The sequence below is a fragment of the Anser anser genome, assembly GCF_964211835.1.
Source record: "Anser anser genome assembly, chromosome: 5".
Classification (NCBI taxonomy): Eukaryota; Metazoa; Chordata; class Aves; order Anseriformes; family Anatidae; genus Anser; species Anser anser.
In genome coordinates this window covers 5,049,247-5,076,535 of record NC_139725.1, presented here as the reverse complement: position 1 = coordinate 5,076,535, position 27,289 = coordinate 5,049,247, and the positions used below count along the sequence as shown (strand labels likewise).

At 36.0% G+C, this 27,289-nt stretch overlaps 1 protein-coding gene across 1 annotated transcript in view; it reads right to left on the bottom strand.

Annotated features, from left to right (window-relative positions):
- Positions 1-27,289, bottom strand: part of INSC (INSC spindle orientation adaptor protein) — a 510,527-nt gene that overhangs the window by 168,343 nt on the left and 314,895 nt on the right. The window contains exon 29 of the mRNA XM_083840240.1: positions 5,831-5,968. The gene's annotated coding sequence lies outside the window, so the exon portion shown is untranslated. The remainder of the gene's footprint in view (positions 1-5,830; positions 5,969-27,289) is intronic.

Here is a 27,289-nt window from a genome sequence, read left to right as displayed (position 1 = left end):
CATTTAGGTTCTGCTAAGCTTCAAGGCAACGATTTGCAACTGCTTAAAGATGACACAACATATTGACTTTAATCTTTATTCCTATGATATTTACCACTTATTTACCCTCGTTAGTAATTTTTTAAGAAAAACAGAATAAAGCTAAATACATAAATAAAACAGAACAAAGCATAACAATAACACATGATCTGAAATCTTTTCAACAAAAAGGGTTTTCATTTTTCAGGTGCTAAAAAAAATCTACCCTTGACTGAAGACCTAGGAACCCTTGACCACATAAATTAATTTTTCCAGTTCTGAGTAAGTGATGCTCTCTACAAAGTAGAACTTGCCCTTCTATGAAATGTGTTAAAGGAAAATGTCATCCATACAGCGAGAATGTTGAATTACAAGGGCATGATGTTAATCATAGCAGATATCAGTGCTATGGCATACCAAAAAATAAAAGAAGCAGAGACAAGGAGGAACATGTACCACAATTTAAAAATAGAACTCCCATGCTTACAGCAGGATGACACTAATGTATTAGATGCAAAGAACTTCTGGTAAGTGAACTCTAACAGTTATTATATAAAACACTATATAGAGTGCTACAAAAGCAAGTTGCTTAATATGAAAACAAAACCCTATTAGAAATCTGTGGCAGAATGACTACCTTTAAAAACAGGCCAGAAAGAACACCCCTAGCTTGAAATATTTGCATAATCCCACTACATTCAGTTGTGTGTCCTGTAGATGAATGATTATAGTAATTGCACTGTGTGTTGCTTACACTATCCTTTGACACTGGCATATAACACAATACTGTTTAATGTTTTCATGGCTCAAATTTTAAGAATAGGGGAAGAAGGAAATAAAGTGTTCCTGATGCTATGAACAAGATACAAGTAGGGAATAAAAAAAAAAGATAGAAGCATTATTCATGGCTTGGTGACCTGACTAACAGTTCTACAGCTGGAAATTTAAAAATAAGAAAAATATTGTTGTAGTATTTTTACTTAGAATTTAAGATTTTATTTTAGAAGATGTTGACTATCAACATCTACAGATAATTCTGTCCTCATTTACATGAAACTTACCTTATGAGATAAAAATCTCATCAAACTTAGCCTCATAGTAAAGGGGAAAGGGAAGTATGAGATATGGTCATAAAAGTCCTTAAGAAAATGCAAGGACTAGAAGGTGTCTATGATCTTTGGTTTCAAATTCAACCCTCAGCAAGAATTCTATCTCAGAGGAAATAACAGGTAAATGACAATGGTGTACCAGTATAAAAAAAAGCATGGAGTCATTACATAGTTTTGAACCCAGATGATCCAGAAATTTCCTAGCTGTGGAAAAAATAATAATAATTTAAATAATCACCATGTTGTATCTCAGAGTAATGACTCCTTCTTTAGGGATATACATTTTATATGTGAACTGAAAGACTGAAAGTGATGTGAAAGGAATGACAAGAATCACCTCTCAGTCTTAACAAGATGATTATGAAAAGAAAACATGGCAATATTCACGGATATTCACGGATACAGAAAATAGAGAATTTACAGTACCACAAGATAAGCTCACTTCCTAAACAACAACTGACTACTATTTATAAGAAACAGATAAGTAAGATTCTTGGGTGGAAAATTCCTCATCATGCAAGTTCACAAAAAAGCTGTTATAATACCTTAGCGGAAACATTCCAAGCAAGATTCTTTGCCATTCCCTATTTCTCTCTCTCTACAAGGGAAGTGTGACCTGGACTTCACTACGCAAATGGCAGTATCCATACAATGGATAATTTAAAACTGTTATAAAATTCTGAAAAAGATTTATATTCCATCTACAAGTAATTTGGGTTAGAAAGTTTTACCACTGTGGCCATTAATAGGGTTGTGAGATGTTACTGACCTGAGAAAAATCATTGTTTCAGAATCCTTCAAGGAAAGACTAAACCTCGGTAGCTTAGAAGTTGGTAACGTTTGTGTTCCAAAAGAAAAGTAGGTAAAGAGGGAAACAAGTCAGCTACAGCTGTTCTAGGTAGCCTGACAAAGCTGCTGCATAAAAATGCAAGCAAATAGTCTGGAGACTGTTCATGATCATTCTGTAAGGTTAATCGAGCTCATAACAATTTCTTGTAGGAAACTGGTTAGCACTTCATGTATCAACAAAGACTTTTAGCAGCTCTAAAGTACTTGTACTAAGTAGTAGATCACTCCTAGGTTTCAAAAGGTTGGGAATAAAACCCTACACTTCTACAGCACAAAGTGATAAAAAGGTTATTTGAAGACACCATTTGAAGACACCTTTACCTATTTATGTTTCTGTGTGACTGATTTTATAAGATTATGATAGTAACAAAAATTACCAACCTGAAATTCCAGGCAAGGCTGTACTAGCAAAGCAAATCACAGGCTAAGATTTATTACTCCTGACTATTTTAACACAAATTAATCAAAATTATTTATAGAAGTTCAGTTTTGCTTCCAAGATGCTTTTTATTTGTGATCACAATTATGGAGTCACACAGAAAAAATTCTAACATCTGTTATATACTATCACACAAATATTAGATCTGCTAAAGTTCTGAATAAGCAAGATTTTTTTTTTCCAAAGCACTGAGAATAGTTCTTAATACAAAATAGAGAACAATAATACTGTAATTACAACCTCCTCTGATCAGTTAACTGTTTCAGGCTTTCTTTTGTCAACTTTACAATCCATGGTAAGAGCTTTCTATACTATTTTGTCTTACCATCTCTCTTCCAGCTGTACCTAGCATTGTTTATGCTCCTATCTTGAATATTCACTGCAGCTGTCAGAAGTACTTTTTTTCTTCCCTGTTCTTTCCAGGTGTTTTAAAACATTTTTTGAAAGATACTATTTTTATTTTCAGAACATCAAGAATTTGTAATATTTTTTTTTTGTAACCTTCTATCTCATCCTTATTTCTTCTGTTTATCCTAATCTGTCCATCTATTATTTCCATAGTAACTCTTGAGCACTCTTGCATATCTGACAGTGCTGAACATTAATAACAGAGTTTTACAAATATGTTTTGAGTTTCAGCTCAGAAGTGCACAGGTCCTAGACATCTATCATATCAAAAGAACAATATTCATCAACAATAAAGGGAAACTTTCGCACAGTGCCACTCTCTTTTCTTTGCAGAACGAAGGGAGGAGACAAAACACTCTAAACAAAAGGCAAGTGTGACTGATATGGTTACTTCAAAAATACAGCGATAAAACTTTAAAGCAATACAGAAATATTCTAGAAGCGTACAGGTAGCTTGGAACCTTAGTGAAAACACTGTTCCTGGAACAAAATTCTGTTCTCCCACATTTTTACTGTAGTAATTTTATCTTAGATGTGTTTTGCATATGACATGGAGTAGGTTTTAATCAGTGGAGAATTTTTTGAGTATCATTTAAAAGTGAAATACAAAAATTAATTTTTTACTACTGTAAAAAATAAAAATGCAATAATACTATGACTAACACTATCAGCTTCTCTTCTCCCTAACCTTAACAAGTTTATACAATTTAACCAAGAATAATCAAACTATTTATTTTTATTATAGATCATATTAATGGTGTTGATTCTACCATATTATTAATGTATAAGGAATTTTAACCTCATCAGCAAACCCATGTGAACCACAATTTGTATCCTATATTCTAGTTCCAGAAAGCTTAGTATACAAAGCATCACAAAAGCTGCAACTAACTAGAAGAGTGGGACATTCATTTTAGGAGAGAAAATGTCCATTAAGTTAGAGAAGGGAAACAAACAAAACAAACAAAAACAACGAATAAATCACCAGGCTTGACAACGTTTCTTCTAATGAGAAATATCTGCTACTAAGAGGCCTGGAATGGAAACAAAAATGTTTCATCTTGTTTCCCATTATTATCTGGAAACAAACTAGGTTCAGAGCCTAGATAACATTGCCTACGATTTGAGTCAAATAAAATAAATTAGTTTTATCTTGTTTATGTCTCCTGCTACCATGAGGTTCTTCTGCTCTTGACAGTGTCAGAAAAGGCAAATATGCAGGGCAAGACGTGTCTCACATCCTACTAAAATTACTACTGGAAGAGTAGAAAACAGAGAGGAAGATGGTTGAAAAATAAACAGCAAAAGTACTAAATTAAAGCTTAAGGGGATTTTATGTAAGATCTAATCAGCAATTAGTATTTGCAGCTGTACAAATGGTTTGGTACCAGTAGACAAGTGAAACATCTTGATTTTATGTTAATTTTTCTTTGCAAATCTGTGTTTTTTTTCATAACATTGTGTCATGTACTTTAGAAGGTTTTGATTAAGCCTGTTTCAATGCATTTTCTCTGTATAAAATGATCCACAAATAATAATTCTTTTAAATTTGCAACATATTTGCATGTGGTCAAATTCTGAAAATGCATTATTGTGTTCAATACAGACTCAAGTTTGAACCCAGTATATTGAACACAAGTATTCATTGAAGATAAAGAACTTCTGTAATACAATGATTCAGCAACTTAAAATTGAAAAGGCAGATCAATAAGTTTTTAATGTTAAAGTACTGTTGGTTTTTTCCTTGTAAACAAAAAAAATCTGAATTGAGAACTGTTCCAGTAGTAGATCTACACTTAGAAATACAAGAGACATTTTAAATTAAAAATATACCAACTAAGTTTAGACATGCAAGCTTACCAGCAGGAAAAAGGGGTTTTATGTATTCAGTAGTGTGAAATTAGCACTTCAATTTTTTTTTCTAAGAATTATAAATACAATTGAAAAAGACCTTCCTAAAAACTGCTAGGAATATTGCCAGCTCAAAAGAGTAGCCACTGTTATTAATCTATCTCCATCAAGTGCTGCGTCTGTTCCTTTTTGAACAGAAAATGTTATTATTTCATTTTGTTAACTTGCCATTCCTCTCCTTATCAAGGCACAGTTATACTGATAGGAAGGGAAAACAGAAGATCTACATATATATATGTATTTCCCCACACACACTTTTATGACAATTGCAACAGATTCCTCAGGAGAATATAAAAGGAAATGAGGGAAATATGTAATAAATGAAACAGCATTGTTACTTTAAGTAGGAAGGCAGTCTGAATATGCTTCTGAATATTTGGTGGAAAAGTCTATGGCATACCCCACTGATAAATACTCATTGCGTCAGCAAATCAAAAGAATTCTCAAATTCTTCTGTGTTTGCTTTAGTGACCTCTGGAATAAATGCCCTCTCAGAGCTCCTCAGCTAACATACTGGTTTCCACTAGCTCCAAAGGAAGAAAAGAATACTTTCCTGAATACTTCCATCATACTATTTTCTAAGATAAAAGTACAACTTTGAAGTACAGGGTGAGATGCATTCATTTATTTATTTATAAAACCTTATTACAACTTGAAGCGAGGTCGCCACTGGCAAAAATCATATACTATTTCCCTCCATTAATTCAAACTTGCAAGCAAATCAGTTAAGAAATGTAGAGAGAGAGAAAAAGACATTAAAAACTTAAAGTAAAACACCCTCTTGTCTTACTTCTGCTGCAAGCTTTAATTCCTGTAGATAGTATTCCCAAAGCCTGCTGGCCAGGGCAATTGACATATGCAGTGTTCTGCAGATGTAGCTGCAGTAACACAGCTGGACATAATGCTCTATGCATCTGGTGCACAGATGTTTGATTGTGTCTTTGGTAGCTAGCCAGATTTTGAATGATCCATTTAGTTCTTGGAGTGAAATTGAAAGAACAAGAGAACAGTCCACTGGTAGCAGTAATAATCCACATTTCTCTAACTGCCTTAACCACTTTCTATATTAGGCTGAGCCACAGTAATTTTCTCTTACCTTCTCAGAATTCAGGATCCAGAAGACACAACTGAGTTGGAATTAAACAGGCAAAAAATCAAAGCTCTGCTGAAGTTCTCTGCTATCCCAGAACTCTTGTTTTCAGCCACTTTTCAATAAGAGCTTGATCCAAAACTCCTTGGGAACAATGAAAAAAAGATAATGAGCTTTAGAACCAACCTTGAAAAAAGCCTGAAATGATTACTCAAGCTGAGCAATCTTTGCAGTGCTACCACTGCTAAATTCTGTCAGACACAATTCATCTTTCTTTAAGATGTATGCTCATCTCACCATGCATAAATTACCAACATTTTACCAGCATCTTCTTCAAAGTGGATCACGTTTTGATTTCATGCTGTTTTTACCTACGGGTTATCACTGGGTTTTGTAGTGAGCTAAATGCAGCATTCCAGAAATGTGTAGCCACATTAGAACATAAGGAATACTCGTAATCCTGATAAAACCCATGGTTCTCAATCTTTGAGCAGAATTCAAAATCATGTATAATTTTATACAAAGAAGGAGTAAACATACTTTAAAAAGACACACCTGTCTTTCTGGAAAACTTATGTGTCTCTTAACATCCATTCTTTATGAACCCAGCAAGGCACCTTATCCATGTGACAATGTTGCCACTCCAGTTGCAACTATAGTTCGTTTATTAAATAATTACAATGGTAATGGATATAATAATATCATGTTAAAGATATGCATTTTAAAAGATAGGCACATTGAGAGGAAATTCAAAGTGCAAAATCAAAAAGATGCATTTTCCTGACAATAAAAGTTATCGCTGCACTATCATTATCAAAAACACTAAGACAAAAAAAATATTTTCCATATGCATTTTATTTTTTATTTTCCATACTACAAATATTGGCAAAACAAACATTCCCGGACAACACTGATTTCAACAAAAATATAATTTTGGAAAATTATCATATTAAATATTTTTAACTAGATTTTATTAATACAGCTGGTCTTCTCCTCACCCCATAAGCAGCACTAGGATCACTAGTGATATAACAATTACCCTGTTGTTACAAGTTTTTTTCAAGCTTTTGTTTTCTCTTTATATCACATTTCATTGTGTCAAACACGACAGAAAAAAAAGAAAACACCAAAAAACCTACTCAATAACTAAGTCCTAATGTGAGCTCCATGCATTCACGGCTCACCTTGAAAACTGCTTCCATTCCTGGCTATTCAGCTACATTGGCCAAAAAGAAAAGAAAGTTTGTACCTGAAGCAATACAGCTCACATATCTCCCCTGTCTTTACTACTTCATGACCTGTATGCTGACAGTTGAATGATTAAATTTTGAGAAATCTTGAATTAAAAGTTGAGTCCTGGAACTTATGAATATGAGATATATCAGTTCTGAAATTCATTCAGCCCTCAGACTTTACAAGCAGTTGAAGAGCATGGTGGTGGTGACTTAAATATGTAACTTTATTTATGGATTTAACAGTCAGGAAAGCAATCTAAATGAGTGCACTGATAAACATACAAGGGGAGGGGGGGTTTGTGCAGAGGCGAACCTTTTCCTTTCCTTCTCGAGAACGTAAGACTGTGGTAATAAGCTTATAATTTATTTGAATATATTAAAAACAAACAAACAAAAAAACCTTCAGGCTTTAGATTAAGTTCTGAAGAAAACATTCCTCCTTTCACAATAAAACCAAACAGATAATTCCATTTGTGCTTCTTTGGTGGTTCTTGCTTAGGTTGCATCATCTAATTCAAACAGGTACCTACAGTACAAATCATGAGATACAACATATAAATGAGCGACGACAAGAAAGCTGCAGTAGCACATCAGCAGTTTGAATATTCCCCAAGTTTTACCTAACTGATTTGCAAAGATGAAAACTGAAATGCTTTATATACTTCCAGAGTGAGAACTGGCCCCACTGAAACATGCCATTATTTTAACCAGAAAAAGAATTTCACTGCACTAGCAACATAACCCAGTCCACTCGTGGTGCAGAATTCCAGACAATTTTTGCTTTCACCTGTTGCCTACTATTTTGTATTTTTAGTTTTTACAAATATTTACATCACAGGTTGTCAACAAGAAAAATTAAAAGTTTCCATACCAGGAAAGTATATGCAGGATTTCTTAGTTTGGAAAAAGAGGTAGCTGATGATAGAGGTCTATGGAAACATGAATTATGTGGAGCGCATGAGGAGGAAGCAATTATTTTCTATTTTACAAAACATAGGAATGAAGGAACACCCCCAGGAAATAATGGGGATAGCAGATTTAAATTAAGTCAGAGTGCTTTTCCATGCAGTATATAATATAATCATACTGTGAAACTCATTGCCATCTGATGTTGTAGAGGTCAAAAGAACAAACATTCAAAAATGAATTTAACAAGTTCATGGAGTATTAGTAGGTCAAGCAGTACTTCTGGCTCAGGGTGTTCCTCGATCACCGATCCATTTTTTTGTAGGATTCTACTGTTGGCTGCTCTTGGAGACAGAAGAATGATTAGACAGCCATGAACATAATGCTTTATGGGATTTCTTAGATAATGGTAGAAAGTTACAGGCATATTTTTGATTATTGTAGTCATTTCCTCAGAAGACCAAGAAGCCTTTTAGGCACAGCAAATGCCTAAAAAAAAAAAAGACACCCTCGGAGTATTTCATATATATATATACACATACATACACACACACATTTATAGAACATGATATTGAAAAAACAGTAACAACAAAAACTTCCTGTAAGTTTTATGTCCCACCCCCTCTGCACAAAATACGTTCAATTACTCTAAAATGAGCAACAGCACATTGTTGCAGTCTCCGGATCATTTGAGAGCTGTTCTTTTAAAGATATGGGAAACCTACCGAAATACCAGATGTTTAATCAATACTCTTAACATTCTGGAAGTCCAGAGTGTGAAAAGGAAACGTCAACTGAATTGCTCTGGAAAATCAGATCTTTTGATTTTCACCGTTGACAGTGAACAACATTGATGCACAGTAAAAAACTGACCTTTTTTTTTTAAAAAAAAAAGTACAAATCTATGAACAAGACCTTCCCCATCTCCCTACCACAAAAATGTTCAAAAAAAAAACCAGCCCCCAAACCCTAATCAAAAAACATTTTGCAGAGTTTCATTGGAGGTTTTGCCTGCAAGTTATAAAATATAATACAACTGATGACTTATTTCTTAGGCTGACAAATCCTTAGAGGGGAATGTATTTTCAACTTCTGAAGGTGAAAAGCATTAACTTTTCAGGATTATCTTTGGAGTAATTTACAAAATATAACAATAGCGATAGCTAATAATAATGTATTTAAAATAAACTGTTTGAGAAATCTTGATTTGTATTATTATATAAAAACATTTTTGTTAATACTAAACTCCAGCATCATTTAATCATTAGCACTGTATTTTTATGTTGAAGACAAGAAGATTCTATTATACATATTTTAATTTATTATTATAGCATTTAACTACATGATAACCTCTTATGTTTACTAATAGAGGCCATATTGCAGTCTCTGACTTCAGATAGGTCAGCAGATGCTTTTTCAATTTCAGAACACACTCTCTTCAAAACATTTCTACATCAAGAATTTAATTCAGATGCTTCTCTGCTCCCTGAAACCATGCCCCATCGTGAGCATATATATTCTGTCCTGTAATATTGAAGCATAATTACTTCAGTCATTTGATACTTTCTTCTTCCATTGATAGCATATCAAATGATATCATGACAGATGTGCCTGAAGCACTAGAAATGTCTTTATTACATCTGCATGCAATCAGTATGGGGAGTAGAAAACATATTTCTCATTCAATACATCAAACATCCAGAAACTGAGGGACAGATGAAGAGCATGGATTTGGTGTGTCTTCTTGCTGTGCCTTTTTTAACCTGTTTGCATTTGAAATCTACATTATTAGCTTACAGCTGTGTATTGAAGTTGTTCAGCTTTGTTGATTAACAGACTTGAAAACACTGTTGGATGCTCTTAAGATCTCTAGTGAACTTGAGCCTGTATAAACATATCCTTCTATGAAGGAAGGATATTAGAACTTTTTAAAATAAGTATTTGCTTAATACAGTTATGCATTTGTTTTCTCATTCCCATAGAAATCTCCAAAATATTTCTGCTTCCACTGAATTAGCATTTTAGCATTTTCCAAACTTTTTCTTTGAGAGTAGAAACAGGATGGTAACTCCTTTCTAATTCCACTCGTCAGTGGAGTTACTGCAAGGAGCTGTAAGAAGGGTGCAATTGGTGCACAGTGGATTTGGCTCATTTTTTCAACATGTAATCACAATTTCAATACATTTTCATAGTTACTTTGAATCTTTAAAATGGGGTTCTTCACTGGCATCCCCTAAACACGTCAGCTGTCTCTAACTGTTGTAACAGTTTTTGTCAGGTACCTTTGAGGCAAGACTGAAACAGGTTTAACAGAAACGTATAACAATTATTTAGTTACATCTATTTACATTTGCTCTTTAAAAAAGCCTACCATGACAAAACACTACTTGATGACAATTTTTCAGTTTAAGTCAGGCTAAATTTCAGTTCTTGTTTTTCATCTTCTTTTATTCTTTGTGGTTCTAGCTTTTTTATTTTTATTTTTTTAAGAAAAAGTCCAAAACATTTTCAAGACAGATTAACAAGTCACCTAAATTCATCAGCCTAATTCAGAACTAGACCTAGTGCATAAATATTGAAAAGAAAAAAGCTAGATCCAAAACCAGATTTGGCTATTGGAGTTGACACCCCAGTGCCTAAATCCTAGGCCACTTAATTCCTGTCAACTGTTGCCAAGTGCCTGCAGGGTCAAAAGTCCCTATGATGCCACCATTGTGGCTCTAAATAAAACCTGCTACTGAGAATGTTTATTCTGCCTACACTGTGGCTGTAATGTCTAGGTCTTGTAAGAATTCACCAAGTGGATATTCATCTAGCTACTTGGTTTGTGGGTTCTACTATGTTGGCATTCTCAGAGACTGCCCGTAGTTTTGTGAAGTATACATAGAGTATTAACTCTTTGTACCTGAACAAAACAGTGCGGTGAATACTTCCTCAGAACATAGGAAACATAGGGTTTCTAAGTCATACAATTACATCTCTATCTCGGAGAATGTAGCCTTATAGCCACTGCAGACTGCTCAGACTATGAAGGTACAGTTTACATGATGTTTAAATTTCTGATTTCCAGTTTATAATAATAGGTGAAATAATAATAGCAATAATAATAGGTGAAAGAAAGAACACACCACAGTCCACTGGTTAGGACAGTAATGTAGAGGCAGAAGCATCATGGGGTTGCAGTTCCTGCTCTCCAAAATATCTAAGTATTTTATAATAAATATTCACCAAAGCAGCAGCTAGAGATTCACTCACCTGTCTACACACTAATATCCCACCCACTGGGTCATAAAGTTCCTTCTTGTTTACCTTTTCAGTCCAGTGAATATTTAATTATTTCATGGGAACAGAACATATTCCTCCTTTATAAGCAGATACTTAGGACACTCACATGGGAGTTGCAAAGTTAAACTCTGGCAGGAAGAGGGATATGCACCACAGCATCACACACATCTCATGTCACTGCTTCAGCCTGTCCAACCAAATGCTCCCCAAAATTAAAAATGAAATATTCAAGTCTATAAATACTGGGCTAGGAAAAAATGGAAATATTTTTCTAATGAAGAAACAATGCTTTCTCTCTAAAACCCTAGCCAATAAAAAAAAATGAGAAAGATTATGACATCTAAGAGATAGTTAAATACAAAATAGGCACCTGCAGATACATGAAAAATAAACAGAAGTAATACAGGGTCTTCTAAAATTCAACTACAGGTCCAACTGGAAAACACTCAGGTTCTAGAAGACGGAACAACAGCTAGCCCCCCCGAGCTTGTGTGAGTGCATTTGCCTGAAATCAGTCATGATCTGCACTTTGTAATCCTAAACTTGCTTACATCGCAGACTAAGGCTAAAGTTAAGAGTTGATGTACACCACAGCCCCAAAATGAACAAGACATTCACTTCTGTGGACAACTACTCACAGTTTTCTTCATCAGAACTTCCAACTACAATAACTACTTTGGCTTTACAGCCTCTATCCCTAACCCTAGCCTTCCCTAAAGGCTGTGAACTGCATAATGACTGCAATTTAATAAATGGATTTTCATATCCATTGATTACCACTCACACTTTATGACTCCGGATGCAGCTGAAGTTGTCAACAGTACAAGCACAGAGACTGCAGTCTTGTTGAGCTCTAACTACCACACTTAAAAAATAAATAAAAAATTGCATGCTCTGGCATTTGAAAAATTAAGTGAGAAGTTGTATCTGTTGATGAAGCTTCTTCAGTTTGCCTTCAAAAATTCAAATATATACCCCTGTGCCCTTAACTCTCCCTAACTCTAATCCTCTCCACTACCCTCCTAATGGGAAAGAAAGAAATCACTGCACTGCAATTATGTGTCAGATATGCATATCTGACATCAAGACATCAATTTATTTAACAGAACCCTTCAAATTACCGCAATAACTCAGTTCTGCTGTTCTTCCACTAACAAACATAAGTTCCATTCTCAAAACTCAGCCTAAGCATCTGCAAAAAATAGCAATGAAGGCTGCAAAAAATGTTAGAATAAGTTATTTGAATCTTGCTATCTATACACAGTCATACTGAGGCACTGCTGAATAATGAGTCCGTGTTCTGCAGCCCCAAGCTTTCTTAACCTGAGTCCTTACTGCCAGTTGCAGTCCTTAAATAATTACTAGGCACATCCCTCTTCTTTATGAGAGGTTCAAAACCCCTCCTAATACTATCACTGTAACCTGCCAGATCTTCTAAAATACAAATCCCCAAACCCCACCCTCAACTATGAAGGCACGACAGAGGGCAATGATCAACACTTATATTCAGGAGATGGTAAGTCCTAAAAGATCAGTGGTTCCACTAGAAAGTAGAACACTGACTTCTATTTTAAGGGCACGTTTACCCTGACCAATTCTCATGAAGATAGACTATTTTGCTCTGTTATCAGCTTGCTTCAAATATGCTTGACACTACATTTGATTAGATAGCCTGGAATTTTTAAGTCCTTTTGAAAAGAAGGATATGAATCTACCCAGAAGAAAACTCATAACCTCTTTTTATAACTAGTTCTAAAGCTGTTTCAGTGAATTGGCATACCTGACTCAGTTCTTGTATTACACAACTGTGTCCAACACCCTCCCAGTGTGTGGTTACTACAGCCAAGTGTAAAGAGGATCAAATACAGTATAAAACAGACTAGCAGAATGAGCTGTATGCTCTGTACCAAAATTCAACATATTATGATACTACCCAGGGGACCCAAATTGATGGTCTAGTGACCAAGTCTTTCAGAAATAGACAAGAACCCACAACCCTCCCACTCACACCACTAATTTTAAACAGACTAGCTAGACAAAGGGTGACAAAAGAAAGTGCTATATATAAGATTAACAGATAGAGTATGGAAACAGAAGGAGACTTATTCAAATGCATCTGTTAAGTCAGTAGCCAAACCTGAGAGTGGATCCATATTTCTTATGCCTGTGTTTATAATAGAGGTCAAATCTAGTTTGATCCAGAAGACGTAACCTAACAAATCTATTGTCCTATTGTGTTCAAAGTCAGACTTCACTGTCTGTAGCTTGAGCAAGGCAGTAGCTAACAAGGGAACTTGGAGTTAAGAGCACAAAGTTCTCTTTTTTTCCATTACTGGGAATCAAATTCTGCTAACATTGAGAGTTAAGAAAATATTTCTCAGCTCATACTGCAGTTTACTTCACTATAATGGAGGGGAGGAGGTAATCTATAGCTCTGCTCTCAAAGGGGAAGTCATAGCTGTTAGCTGCAACTTCATAGCCAAAACTAAACAAAAACACAGGACTGCACTCCTCCCTTATGCCTATGGGAGGCAATAGCTAACAGCATCCCTTTCCCAGATGTGATGTGAATTTGCCACTTCAGCAATGAAGAAAAGGAGATATGTGCATTTGGCTTTGATTTCAGAGGAGAAGTGGCACCTAATGGCTCAGAAGCAATTAAGAGCATCTCTCAAACGTGACTCTTGGCTGCAGCTCAGCAGCTGTTCAAAGAGTAGAACTGAGCTGAATGAAGTGGACAAAGTTACCACTCACCCTGGGGCTTACGCAGGTAAAAGCTATAATCAGAGCTTTACTAATCTGAATACATAAGTTATAGAGCGCAAACCCAGGCTCTGTTGGGTTTAACAAACAGCGTAAATAGACCTTAAATCTCAGATTAGTATCTTAACCAGTTTCCTGCTGCCACATGAATACCTTGCAACATCGGTGACCAATCCCCAAAGAAACTCAGTGTGCCAACTTCATTATTTATCAATGAATCAAAGGCATTCAGCACCTTACAGGACTTGTGATTGGTAAGAAAGCTTTAGACTCTTTTTTCTTATCGTGACAAATTAGACTCTACAAAATTACAAAGAAGAAAACAGACCATCAGTCATTCAGTAATTATATGGTAACTGCAAGGCCATTTAGTTACTGTGGGATAAGCAATAGAATGCTTAATAATTTAACCAATTACCATTCATTATAATAGCCAGGTTGGCTTTTGATGATCCACAAGGGTCTCACCTGCCTCTTCACATACACAACATTTAGTGTTGCCATAGTAATTTTGTTCACACCTCTCCAGTTCAACTTCTGTCAGTCTTCAGTGTAAGCTCCTATTTCTGGAACTATCAAGAAAAAACTTACAAAATAGGTACAAATTATATAATGACCCACCAAAGGCCATTTTTATGGCACTTGTCAACTCTGATGCATATTATTGCCTTATCCATGGTTCCAAAACTTGTTTTCAATACACTAATTTGACTGAAACATTTACAATACAAATAAGGAGGCATAGCTCTGCTGGCCACAAGACAGAAATCTATTGTGCTTACATTGTGGTGCATTAGAACAACTGAACAAGAATGTTTGCAATGTTACATATCAGCTAACCTGAGCATAATGAGTGTGCGCTTTTTTTTTTAATAGCTACAGTCATTATTGTCACATCGGGTGGATAAACATCTGCTTTCCTATAGAAAACAGCAGTTGAATTGCATTCAGAATTCTTAGAGTGAATCTATTAATCCTGACATAATATAGAAGTTTTGTTTTGTTCGTAGGAACACAGGAAAAAAAAATAGAGGAAATGAAGTCCGAAATAAAGTATTTGTACCCAAGTACACTGACTCTTTCTACTGACTTTGATGGGCTTAGTATTACACACACTCAGGAAGAGACTTGTGAGAGATACAATGCTACAGGCTTGGGACAGAGTGGCTGGAAAGCTGTGCAGAGGAAAAGGATCTGGGGTGTTGGTTGACGCTCACCTGAACATGAGTTGTCAGTGTGCCCAGGTGGCCAAGAAAGCCAACGGCATCCTGGCTTGAATCAGGAATAGTGTAGCCACCATGGAAGTGACTGTCCCCCTGTACTCTACTCTGGTGAGGCTGCACATTGAGTACTGTGTTCAATTTTGGTCTCCTCACCATAAGAAAGGCTTCAAGGTTCTGAAGCATGTCCAGAGAAGGGCTACAAAGCTGGTGAAGGGCCTGGAACACAAGTCCTGTGAGGGGCGGCTGAGGGAACTGGGGATGTTTAGTCTGGAGAAGAGGAGGCTCAGGGGAGACCTTATTGCTCTATACAACTCCCTAAAAGGATGGTGTGGGGAGCTGGGGGTCAGCCTCTTCTAGCAGATAACTAGTGATAGGACTATAGGAAATGGCCTCAAGTTGTGCCAGAGGAGGTTTAGGTTGGAAATGAGGAGACATTTCTTCTCAGAAAGAGTAGTCAGGCATTGGAATGGGTTGCCCAGGGATGGGGTGGAGTCACCATCCCAGGGGGTGTTCAAGCAAAGGTTGGACGTGCTGCTTAAGGACGTGGTTTAGTGGGTGATATTGGTGGGTGATGGTTGGACTAGATGATCTTGGAAGTCTGTTCAAACCTTAATGAATCTATGACCATGCCAAGACAAAGCCAGATGCTTGTGTTTCCTGCAAAGGAATACAGCTTCTACAAGCTAGCAAAAATACCTCAAGAACAATCAGAACATCTTACATCATTCTTCATATCTGTGTTACACACTACAGCCATTTTGTGATCTTTTGTCCTCAAGATACCTCAGGAGGCACTGTGGACCTTTACTCACTGTATTCTTTTGTCTGTTCTGATCCAAATTCCTGTAAATTCAGTTCATGCAATACCTCCAATTTGTATGTGTTGCACAGTATCTTACCTACAAAGTTTAGAACAGCAGCTTGTACTGGAATACACTGTTGATACTCAGTAAAGAGCTAAAGCTGGAAAGAAGGCAGTTTGAAAGGGGACTAGGGAATGTGAAGAGAAAACTGGGAAACAAAACCTTTAAAACATAGAACAGCACAGGATCTCTCCCCACAAACTTATTTTGGCTTAAGAGATGCTAGCAGGTGGCAGATATGTGACTGTGTGGTCATCAGTCAGACCAGAACTTTTCCTAGAGTTCTTTAAATGAAGTGTCTCTCAGAGGAACTACAGAAAGTAATTAGGATAGGTACTTAAGCAAATGGACTGTTAATAACCAGATAGAGGTGATAAGCCTCCCAGGCCAGCTGGAGACCTGCTAGCAAAAGAGAAAAAGAGGAAGGAACAGAAGAGTAGAATCGTTTTTAGTATGAAAAAGAATTCTGTAAAATATTGGTTGATCCAGTTTCTACCAAAAATACTGTCATCAACAAGCAGTCTCATTGATGATTAAATCTGTTGGCTATCTTCAGTCTCCTATTTCTAACTTGCTAGCTGAAATAATACATAACTCATTTGTTTTGTTGTTCTAGAACGAATGATAAAATTATTTTTAAAGTTGATGCATGGTCTAACTTTCTTTCTAAATATCTTCTGTTCTCCACGGTATAGCTCTATTCTTTGACGGACTATAATTGCCATCAAAGGATATTTACCCAACACACCTTGTGGTGATTTCTCTAGTGGAAAAAGGCTTGGAAATATTAAATGTGGGAACACTGGGAAACTTTTTCAGTGCAATCCTTAACAGCAGTGGAGAGGGAAGATCATGATCTCATGAAATGAGATCATGAGATCCAGGCTCACATCATGAAATAGCAAAAATTGGAACTATACTACTACATTGTCTGGACAGTTCTAATGAATTACAAGAACATCCAGGACTGAATAGGGAATATCAAAGTAATTATAATATTTCTTCTTTGTACATGTTACTCTGGACAATGTGATTAAGATTTTGTGGTTCAGTTTCTATTATTATTAGGACTGAGAGGAGTGGGAAACAAAACCTAACCCTCTTCAACTTCTGACTACAGGAACCTACAGAAGCACCTACTACTGTTCATTGGGCAGCCCATAGATAAAATAGAGATCTCAAACACCTTTTTGCACAAAGCAGACTCCTTCTGTGCTCATTCTAAAGTAGCTAGCTACAGTCCACGTAAGCCTTCATAACATACTGGCTTCAGACAGTCAGTTCTGCTGTCAACCTGCCAAAATACATTTGAGCAATGCAAAATACTTTACTAACCCCCACTCAAGAAGAGTAAATACAAGTTGAGGCCCACTGTATGAACTTCCAGTCAGTTTTATCTATGTATCTAGTTTCTGCACTTAATCTCCTTACTCGTTCTTTTTTCGTATGTCTCACTTTACATTCCATACCCTACTCAGAATGAAACATTTCTTTTAAAAAGCTCAGTGCTTCATTCTGCAAGATAATTCAAGGATTAATATATTATTTAGTTATTTTTAATTCCCTGCTTCTTCTCTGTAAGACATAACTGTTACTGAGAGAGCAATTACAAAGCAGTGTTGCTTATTACTGTTGCTCAATTCAATCACATCCAATGCACATTCTAAGTGGTTTCAGAACAGTAAAATTTATGCAAATGCACAATGGGAATATTGTCAAGCTTGTGACCTTATTTTGAATTTCCAGGTCTGCCTCATACGTTAATGCTCTAACAACATCTGTACACTGCAACATGTAGCATCATTGACGATTAACCCCCTTTACCTTCAGTTCCTGAATATACAGAGGAAAAACTAGATTCAGATACTACTAAAATTAAAAAGTAAACCACTTAAAGATAGAAATGTACAGTACTAAAATATGTTGATTAATAGGAAAGACCAATAGAAATTTTTAATGCTACTGAAACTTTTTTTTTTCTTTTTAAAATTGTCTTTTTCTTGAACAGAGTTAAGCTCTCTTAGCTGATACTCTCGAACGTATTCAACCCGATGCAGGCAACCAATATGCTGAACTGCAAATCAAGAGGCAAATCAAAACTTTTCAAAAGTTCCCAAAACATTGTCCCATAACAAAGTGTTAGACAAACTTTTGAACAGTCAGAAGTACCAAACAATACAGAAAGATATTCTTTGACCAAGGAAGTAAAATAGTAAGAGAAACACAGATGCACAAATTTTCCTTTGATTATCACTGCAATTTTAAAGTACCTGTTGGAATTACATACGAGATGGTAAGGTTAATTCCATTAAAAACAACAAACAAGAAACATCTAACACTTCTGGATGCCATTATTGTTTTTAAATGTTAAGAACAATTCAGCTAGTTCCAGATTTTCCTACATTGTGTATGGGGCTGACTAACACAATGCAACCACAATGATATGTCACTTTGGAGATGAAGGGGTAGAGCTTCTGCCCCCTCATTAAATATACAGTAGACCAACATCCTTAGAAAGATTACTACAAAATGTTCTAGATCACAACAGCTTGACATATGAAGTTGAAGGCCAAAATACCTCCTTTGATATCCAAGGAGAAGAATCAAGATACCAATTTTTAATGACCTATAAGAGCATGAATTTCCAGGCTGCCTATATAATAGGAAAAATAAGGCTGAAAGGGATCGCTGGAGGTCATCTGCAAGCAGAGCTAACTTCAAAGTCTCATGGGCTTTACTGATACATGGGGTTGTTCTACCCCAGATAGAAGACTTCCATTTGCCTTTTTCAAATTTCAGTAAGGCTTTTGTCAGCCCATTTCTCCAGCCCGGTAAGGTTCCTCTGAATGGCAGCATTTACCTTCATCATAGCAATCACTCCCTTTAATTTCAGATTGGCCATGAACTTGACAAGAATACATTCCAGCCGGCTGTGCAGGTCACTGATGAGGTTACTAAAAAGCATCACGCCCCATTATCAGCCCAGATGAAAGCCACTCAGAACCAGCACCAATTAAGACTGAACTGCTGCCCACTAACATTTTACCCCACCAATCCACAGCAGTCCATGTCTCTCAAATATGGCTATAAGGATACTGTGCAAAACATGCCAAAGACTTTGATAAAACCATAATAAGTGATGCATAGTGCTCTTCTGATTTTCTGCAGATTTAATCATCATCTCAGAGAAGGCAGCAAGGTTGGTCAGAAATGACTTACCCCCTGATAATTCTACAGACTTACCGAACACCTTCTTGTCTTTCTTGTGCTTAGCTTCCATAAAGACTTCTGGTGTTATTTTCCAGTTTAACCAGCCTCTTGTTTCTCAAATCTTTTTTCTTGCCTGTTTTTGAAAATAAGTCTAAGTCTTGGCTTTCGTAATTACATTCCCAAGTCTGCAGGCAGGTTTCTCTTTCACCATCTCTCTGCTTCCACCTCTCATACACTTCCTTTTTAAATTTCAGCCTGATCAGGAGTTGACTGTTCAATTAAGATGGCTTTCTGCCACACCTGCTGATTTTCCTGTCCACAGGAATAGGCCATTAACGTGCTTTGAGGTGGTTACTCCTGACAATCAACCAAATTCTCTGCCCTGAAGAACAGCCTTGCATGGGACCTCACATTTCAGTTCCTCAAATAAGCTGAAGCACTGGTGGAATACAGGGTTTTTATTCTGCTACTTACCTTCATCACTTCCCTCTGGGTCTTACGTTCCACCATTTCCTGGCCACTGCAGCAAAGACTGCCACTGACTGTATCTCAACTAGTTGTTTATTCATGAGAAGCAAACCTAACAGAGCACCTCACCTAGTCAGCCTTCCCAGAAGCTGCAGGAAAAAAATTATCCTGTTCATAATTCACTATTTTTCACTTTCTATCTTCCTTTGGAAAGTGCTAAGAAAAAAGCACCTCATTTTGAAAAGAAGTTATTTTGTCAAAACCAGACAGTGCATTTCACATGCACCATACTTTTTTTTTCCCCTTTAATATTGTCAACAAATAAATCTCTAGCTTTCCAGGGAAACATTTCATGAATAAACCTTATTCTTTGGTTTTATTTGCATTTTGAATTGCAGGTGCATTATTTCATGTTTCCCTCAGAGGTTAGTTCAAAAACCAGTATCTTCAATGGCGCTTACTAGCAGCGCAGTAGTATGCATGTATGTCTCTCCCCTCCTCAGGATCTTGCTCTAAATGAAATTACAGCTAGAAATGATTTGATGACTTTGACAGAATATTAGTTGTGAAAAAAATCATTGTTTTATAAATCCAAAAGCAAAAATTAATAATACTACTATATACATGTAATGGTTATTGAGGCTTTTTAATGAATTTGCTTGAGCCAAAACATTGTATTACTGAAGTTAAGTAGTATTAATTCTGTACTGACTACTAAGAAGACTCAAGCATAAACAGGCACACATGTGGAAAAGGATCAGGTTTAAGGCATCTAAATAAGTGTTCCAATTTCAAATGCATATCACCTGAAATTCTCACTTAAGACCTGATCATGCAAAGACCTAAATATCATACCTTAATGTAGACCACACAAGTTCTGTCAAATGACTGAGAATGTTTAAAATTCACATCTATGACTTTTCAGGGTAAGTCACTGTCAGCACCTTTTTAATCACGTTTTTAGGCAGATTATGGGGACTGACTTATGATAATCAGACTTTAAATGTTAACTCCGACTCTAATCCCACCTCTTATGTCTTTCCATTTTTGCCTTTTCTAGTATGTCTTGTGTTCTAACATTTACAGAGATGTTTTTTTCCAAGAAATACAAATTGTTTAACTCAGATTTTAAACAACAAAAGTCATAGGAAAAAAGAAAATTGGACAAAAAACAGTAAATTTTGAGAAATGTATATGCTCCAAAAATTTGTGACCCTTCTGTCCTCCTCAAACCCCAATGGACTTTCTTTCCATTTAAAGGAGAAGAGGCAAATGAACAAATATATCATCATTACACAAGGTGTTTCATCAGCTTTTGGAGTGGACTGAGCTAACAGACTTTGTAATTCAGTAATGATGTTCCCAGAGGTCAGTACTTCTGACACTGCCTTGGTGAACTATCTAATCATTCTGTGCTTTCTGATGTAAAACCACATAGCTGCTTGTGGGAAAACTTATAGTCAGATGCTCTAGAATTGTTCTTCCAGAGTATTGTAGATTGCTTTGAAAAGTAAAAGCCTGAAAATGCTAGATAATTTCAGAGGCTCAGCACTGGTCTGCTAATATGCCAGGAAGAATGAGCAATTATGATTTTCATCTAAGCAACATATGCTGTTTGCTGTCCTGTTCTGAACAGCTGTAGGTTAGATGCTGTTAAGATTAGGCCCCTTCTCTACTCCATATTTCAAAATTCAAATTAAACTAAAATAACAGCACCTGCTGAACAAAAACACTATTTCAAAATGTGTACTTGCACACAATTACTATGAAGAGGCTGGCCACCATTGTTACCAGTCTATTCTTTCTGAATGGAAATGGCAGAGAAGTTTTAGATGCAGCTGCAGCTCTTCAATTGTATAACTAGTGCTGGCCCCAAGCCAACCCTCAAGAACTCAAGTGGCACCAAAAGATACTATATTGATTTGCAATCGAACATAATAGGCCATCAGCTTAATTATTACTGAAGTGACAAGGTTCTGGATATTTCATATTTATATTTCTGAGGCCTGTGAAAGATGAATGTAAATCTTTTAAATGCCTGCATTTGCATATCTTCAGAAGGGTTGAGTGCTCTTACTGTATTCATAGCCTGTGAAAGACCAAAAGGACTGGCTATTCAACTCAGGTTGCTAGATCATACAGTCACTTACTTGCATAAGTAAACAAGGCTATAAAACTAAACACATTCCTACAAGAAAATATCCCCAGATCTCTCCTAGACATAAAAAAAAAAAAAATTGATCACTAGTATCATCCTCATTGATCTTTTCCTTTCCCTCCTCCCTGAAAGAAGAGACTGTTTGACTGTAAGGGACTGAATCAGCATCATCTAGCACTGTGAACATTTCCCCAAAATACCTATTGTACCGAGTTATTTCTTCCCATTGAGTATCACCACAGCTTTATGGCAAAAGCTCTGCAAACAGGACTCAACTGTTTGAAGAGTATATGCTAGGAAGAAGCCAGACCAGTTACTACCAGAGCATGAGACCAAGGCCCAGGATTCCAGTCCCGTCACTGTTCAGGTCTGTCACCCTAGGTTGTCAGCTAGCCATCTCCTAATGATAAGCTTTTTTGTTTGTTTGTTTTTGTTAGGAGTAAGCATCATTGTGCTCAGACCCCATAATGCGTAATGACACTTTTCTGATTCTAAGTAAGATAGTTTGTTTTAATCTAGTAAAGAACCACTTTTACTTTAATGATCCTAGAGTCAGTTACCATTTCTACAGTTGTCCACTCTATCTTCCTTACAGGTTTCTTCATAGGTCACATTTTCACTGAGCTCATATATACACCAAGCACTGGTTTTCTCCCATATTCCTAGCTTACGAATTTCAGCAGTCCTCAAAATGTTCTCTTTTGCTTACTATTGGTGTTTGCTGTAAATTGCTTTCCACATTTTGAATGTGGGTAGCTGAAAAAATAATTGTTTCTTCAGTTCCTTCGGAGATATAAGATGCAGCTGAAAACATAGTTAGGAATATAACAAAATTATTTTTTTCTCCCACCCTGAAAAACCAAAAGACATGCTGCCATGCTCATCCTTTATCTCCTGTTAGTAACACTATTCCCAGAGAATTTAGACTTGTATGTTCGGGTATTAATGCCCTCTACTGGAGGGAATATGCCTGAACTGCTGCTAAGAATTATCTTTTTCTAACGCTATCCATTCAAAAACTTCTAAGCACTTTGTAAGGACAAGGCCTATTCTTAAACAGATGGCTGACAACCAAGCTGTCTCTCTTTGCATACCTTGTTTGATTACTTCCTCCTAGAGGTATTACAGGAAAGGCAGGTCACATCACACTTGCAATCACCATTTGTTATCAAAAGCATTTAAAACAAATGAAGATGAATTCTCAAATGTGATGCAAGAGAGCAACATTATATGAACAATCTTGTCTTCATGCAGAAATGCATGAGCACAAGCAAGGTATTCTTGTGAATAAGCATCTATGAAGAGGGACTCAGATATGGAATTAGTTTGAAAAATTGTATAGCTTTGCCTTGGAACTTTGTGTCTAGCCATCTAAAAAAATGTTATACACTTTGTAAAGTATGTGGTTTCCAACTCCTGGAAACAGTACTGTGTTTATATCCTAAACGTTCATGAGAAAGAATACAACAAGAACAGAAATCACCACACTGATTAAGCTTGTTCTGAGTCAGGACTGGAGTGCATTGCTAGAAAAAATAGGGGGTTTTGTATTTCCTTGGCAATAGAAGTAATGACTTCTGTAGAAATGTACACATCAAAATATTAATAGAGGATACAGATGTAATTTCACTCATTTATCTTGAAAGCAGAACATAATTTCCTAACTGGAAACATTCCTCGTGTCCTGTCCTTTTCCTGAAGGTCATGAAAAATAGTGTTTTGGAATGTGAGAGCTTTTTGACATACAACTGAAAAACACTAGAAGAAGAGAAAGAACAGAGACATTAGTAGAAAGGAGACTCAGAACACAGACCTATTGTGGAAAAATAGCTTTTCAAATTTGGAAGCAAATTCCTACAGTTTCATTTGCACACCCACTTGTTTCAGACTTAACTAAATGAAGTATTTGAACACTGATGCCAAAAAAGCTGCAAAGAATAGACTGTTCAACTACGTCAAAGGGTCAATCAGACCTACCACAAGAGGCACTGAGAATGTTTCTGTGGGATGCTAGCAGTGATCAGCAAGGAATTGATCATTAAAGACTTCTGCTAGTGCAATTCCTGCAAAGTAGCCTGGTCTAAAACCAGATAGATAATGATCACATGCATTACAGTTGTGTAAAAGGAGGAGAGCTGTATAGCCACCACCTGCACAAGCAATTTTGAAATGAAAGGATGTGAGGATGAAAATTGGGCAATTGTTACTAAGTAGCTCAGAATCCAGCTGAGGTTTTTGTTGTTGTTAACAGGAACAACAAAAGCTCACTTAAAATACAGATGGAAAGTATCCAGAAACCAATGAGAAATTATTGATACTAGTTATCTATCCTGTAGGGCCTAATGAGTCACTGTTTGTATAATATGAAATATGACTGATTTCTAATTATAGAACAATAATTGCCTTGAGTAGCACAGAAAAAAAATACCCTTAAAAAGCACATACCTACAGTGTGGTCACTAAAATTGTTGTTCTCTATTTCTCTATATTTCTATATAACAGCTGGAATTATGTCTAGCTCAGTGCAGAGCAGAAGCAAAAATGATTTCATCTACAGTGGGGCTAAGTGGTCTTAGAACATCCAAAAAATCTCAATCAATATTACTTTGGTGATTTAAGATTACAATTTTCACATTTCAAGACTGCAATGAGACTTAAAGATTTTTTTCCTTAAGGAATCAAAAGAGGAACTTTGAAAAATGGTGAGATGGTTAAAAAAAAGTTTAAATGTTTTTAATATAAAATCTAAAAGTAAATGGGACATCTCTTAAAGAGCTAATACCATCACTTATCTATCAAAATAGAAAATCCAGCCACATTTGATGACCTAGTCAAATCTACATAAAAGATTATTTTTTAATTGATGTAAAAATCAGTGGACAGGAGTTAATAGATTGGATGAGACTTCCCAGTATTAAATATCTTGTATAAGAACTCCTATCAGTGCATAGTGAATAAAAAGGGAGAGCAAATTAGGAGGCGTAATCCTTCCACAAGTTTTGTTACAACAGATTTAAATTGCTGCATTGTAAAGAATTGAAAATGATAGGATGTAATGTATTATTACAGTTATATCAGTGAAAACAAAGTAGAACAAATTTACATTTTTTGATTGATTGTACAGAGTACGTTCATTCTGTCTTCAAACTCTGCAGCTTCTGAAACTGGTAGCATCTTTCAAATGGCCTAAAATATTACGCATCCTCAAAAACCAAGTACGTCGAAGGTATGTTGCTCCTTGGAATAAAAAAAAAGTAATTACATTTTTATAACTTGGCCACTGAATTGCACAAATTTTATATGCTGAAATGAATGAAACATGATAAAATTAACTAACATTATAATGTGTGTGGATGTGCATGTAAATGAGAGATACCAATTAGATGTTACCTTCCCTGTTCTCTCATCCTGCATAAACCACCACCTTCTCAGTGAATGAAGAAAGTCAACATGCAATATATGATACAAAAGACTGACGAATGGAAGTTCTTCAACCACCCCTCCAGGATAAAGTATAATTGGGCAATAGGAGCTAATTTCCCACCACTCTTCATCTTTCCTGAGGGAGGAAGGAGTAATAGATTTTCTTTAACTACCCTCTCGAGTACTGCACCAAAGACCAAAATTACTCCTCAGTCTTTAAAGTATTTACTTAATGTCTTGGGAAATGTGTCTAAAGAGGGATGATAATATAGAATTATAGGTATACACCAATACACTTATTTTATAGCTCATTCTTAAAGTTATTAAACTTCATATAAAGCTGGTATCCGAATTATGACTTGAACAAACAATGACGTGTTAGATCTCTTCTTCTAGTTCAGGCAGATAAAGTATATATGAGGAGTGCATCTGAAGCAATTCATATACAGCAGCAGAAATTCCATTTTGAACAACAAACACATGCATTTTCAACAAAAGACTAAATATGCAAAATAATCTGTTATCACTGTACATAAACTCTGCCTATACTGGGAGTCTTCCCTTGAAAATACTATTCTGAATCAAAATACGTCTAAACATGTTTGACATCACATATGACATCAGCCTTCAAAAAAACCTGTGGGGGAAGGAATCAGGTTTCTTTTGATATACTGAGTATTCCTGTCCATCTGAATTGATCAGAATTCTTCAATCCACCTGGAATCAAAGTCTTGGCTCCACTGACATTTTATTTTGAATCACAGCTTCATGAAAATATGGTGATTAAATGTGTTGTAAATTCACAGCTTTCTCAATATTCTCAAACTTTTTTCCTCAGCTATAATACCACAGACCAACTCTGGCTTAAGATGTCTTGGCATAAATGAGGGAGTAAATTGAGAAGGGATGTTCTGCCCTCTTCAGATTTTTCCCATAAAAGTAACAGTAATAGTTGGAAACCGCACAGCAGAGGAGAAGACAGCCTCATGAGATTTCCTGATCTTTCATAAATAGCACCACTATATGCCATGAAAGATAAAGTCATTGAGGGCTGCTCTTAAGTTTGGTAGTTGGTAATGGTCTGCAGAGGGATTGGAGATTTCTGGAAAGCAAAGAACTCTGGATAAACCTTGTCATGATTCTCAGCATGTTTCCTGCACTTGTCCTGACAAGGTGAGCTAGCATATACTGAGCAGTTCCATACATATAGCAGCTATGTTTCTCTTTGTTGGAGCAACTACTTAAAACTTAGATGGAGAAAAACTATTTTCTCTACGTTAATTAAAACAACAGGAAAGATAATTAAGCCCAATATATGTACAAATATTTAGAAAGAAGATGTAGGCTAAGGATGAGATGTGCTGCATATCATATTCTGTTTCAAATATGACATCTTCATTGTCTTTATCTGAATCTCCAAATTAGGAATATAGGGACTCTTTAAAAAATATCTTGGAGATAGAGATTCTCTATGTGCGATGTGTTCCAGCTTTGCTGATTTCTACCAACCTCAGTCTTATTGGTTCAGCTGGTTTTCCTTACAAACCTATCACTAAGTGAACAAAAAGTGCTAATTTGTAAAAGGTATTTTAAGAGTGAACAGCTTTAAATTCAGCACTTGCAAAAGTACACAGAAAATAAGTAAAACAAGTCAAATAGCAACACAAAGTAGAAAGGACAACAAGTATGCAAGCAGGCAGAAGAGTAACAGAAAAGCAGTATAGGATTTTTTCCACCCTATTTGTGGGCCAATTGCTAAAGTAGCTGTCTAATCTTTTTTCTCTTTTTTCTTTTCTTTTCCTTTAAAGGAGAAAAATACTTGACATTTGCCCTGCAAACAGATTGCCTGTTACAATGTATTATGGTGGACTGATGTTTGTACAACAGTATTAGGAAGAAAAAAAAAAATAGGTTTGGATGCATCAGGACCT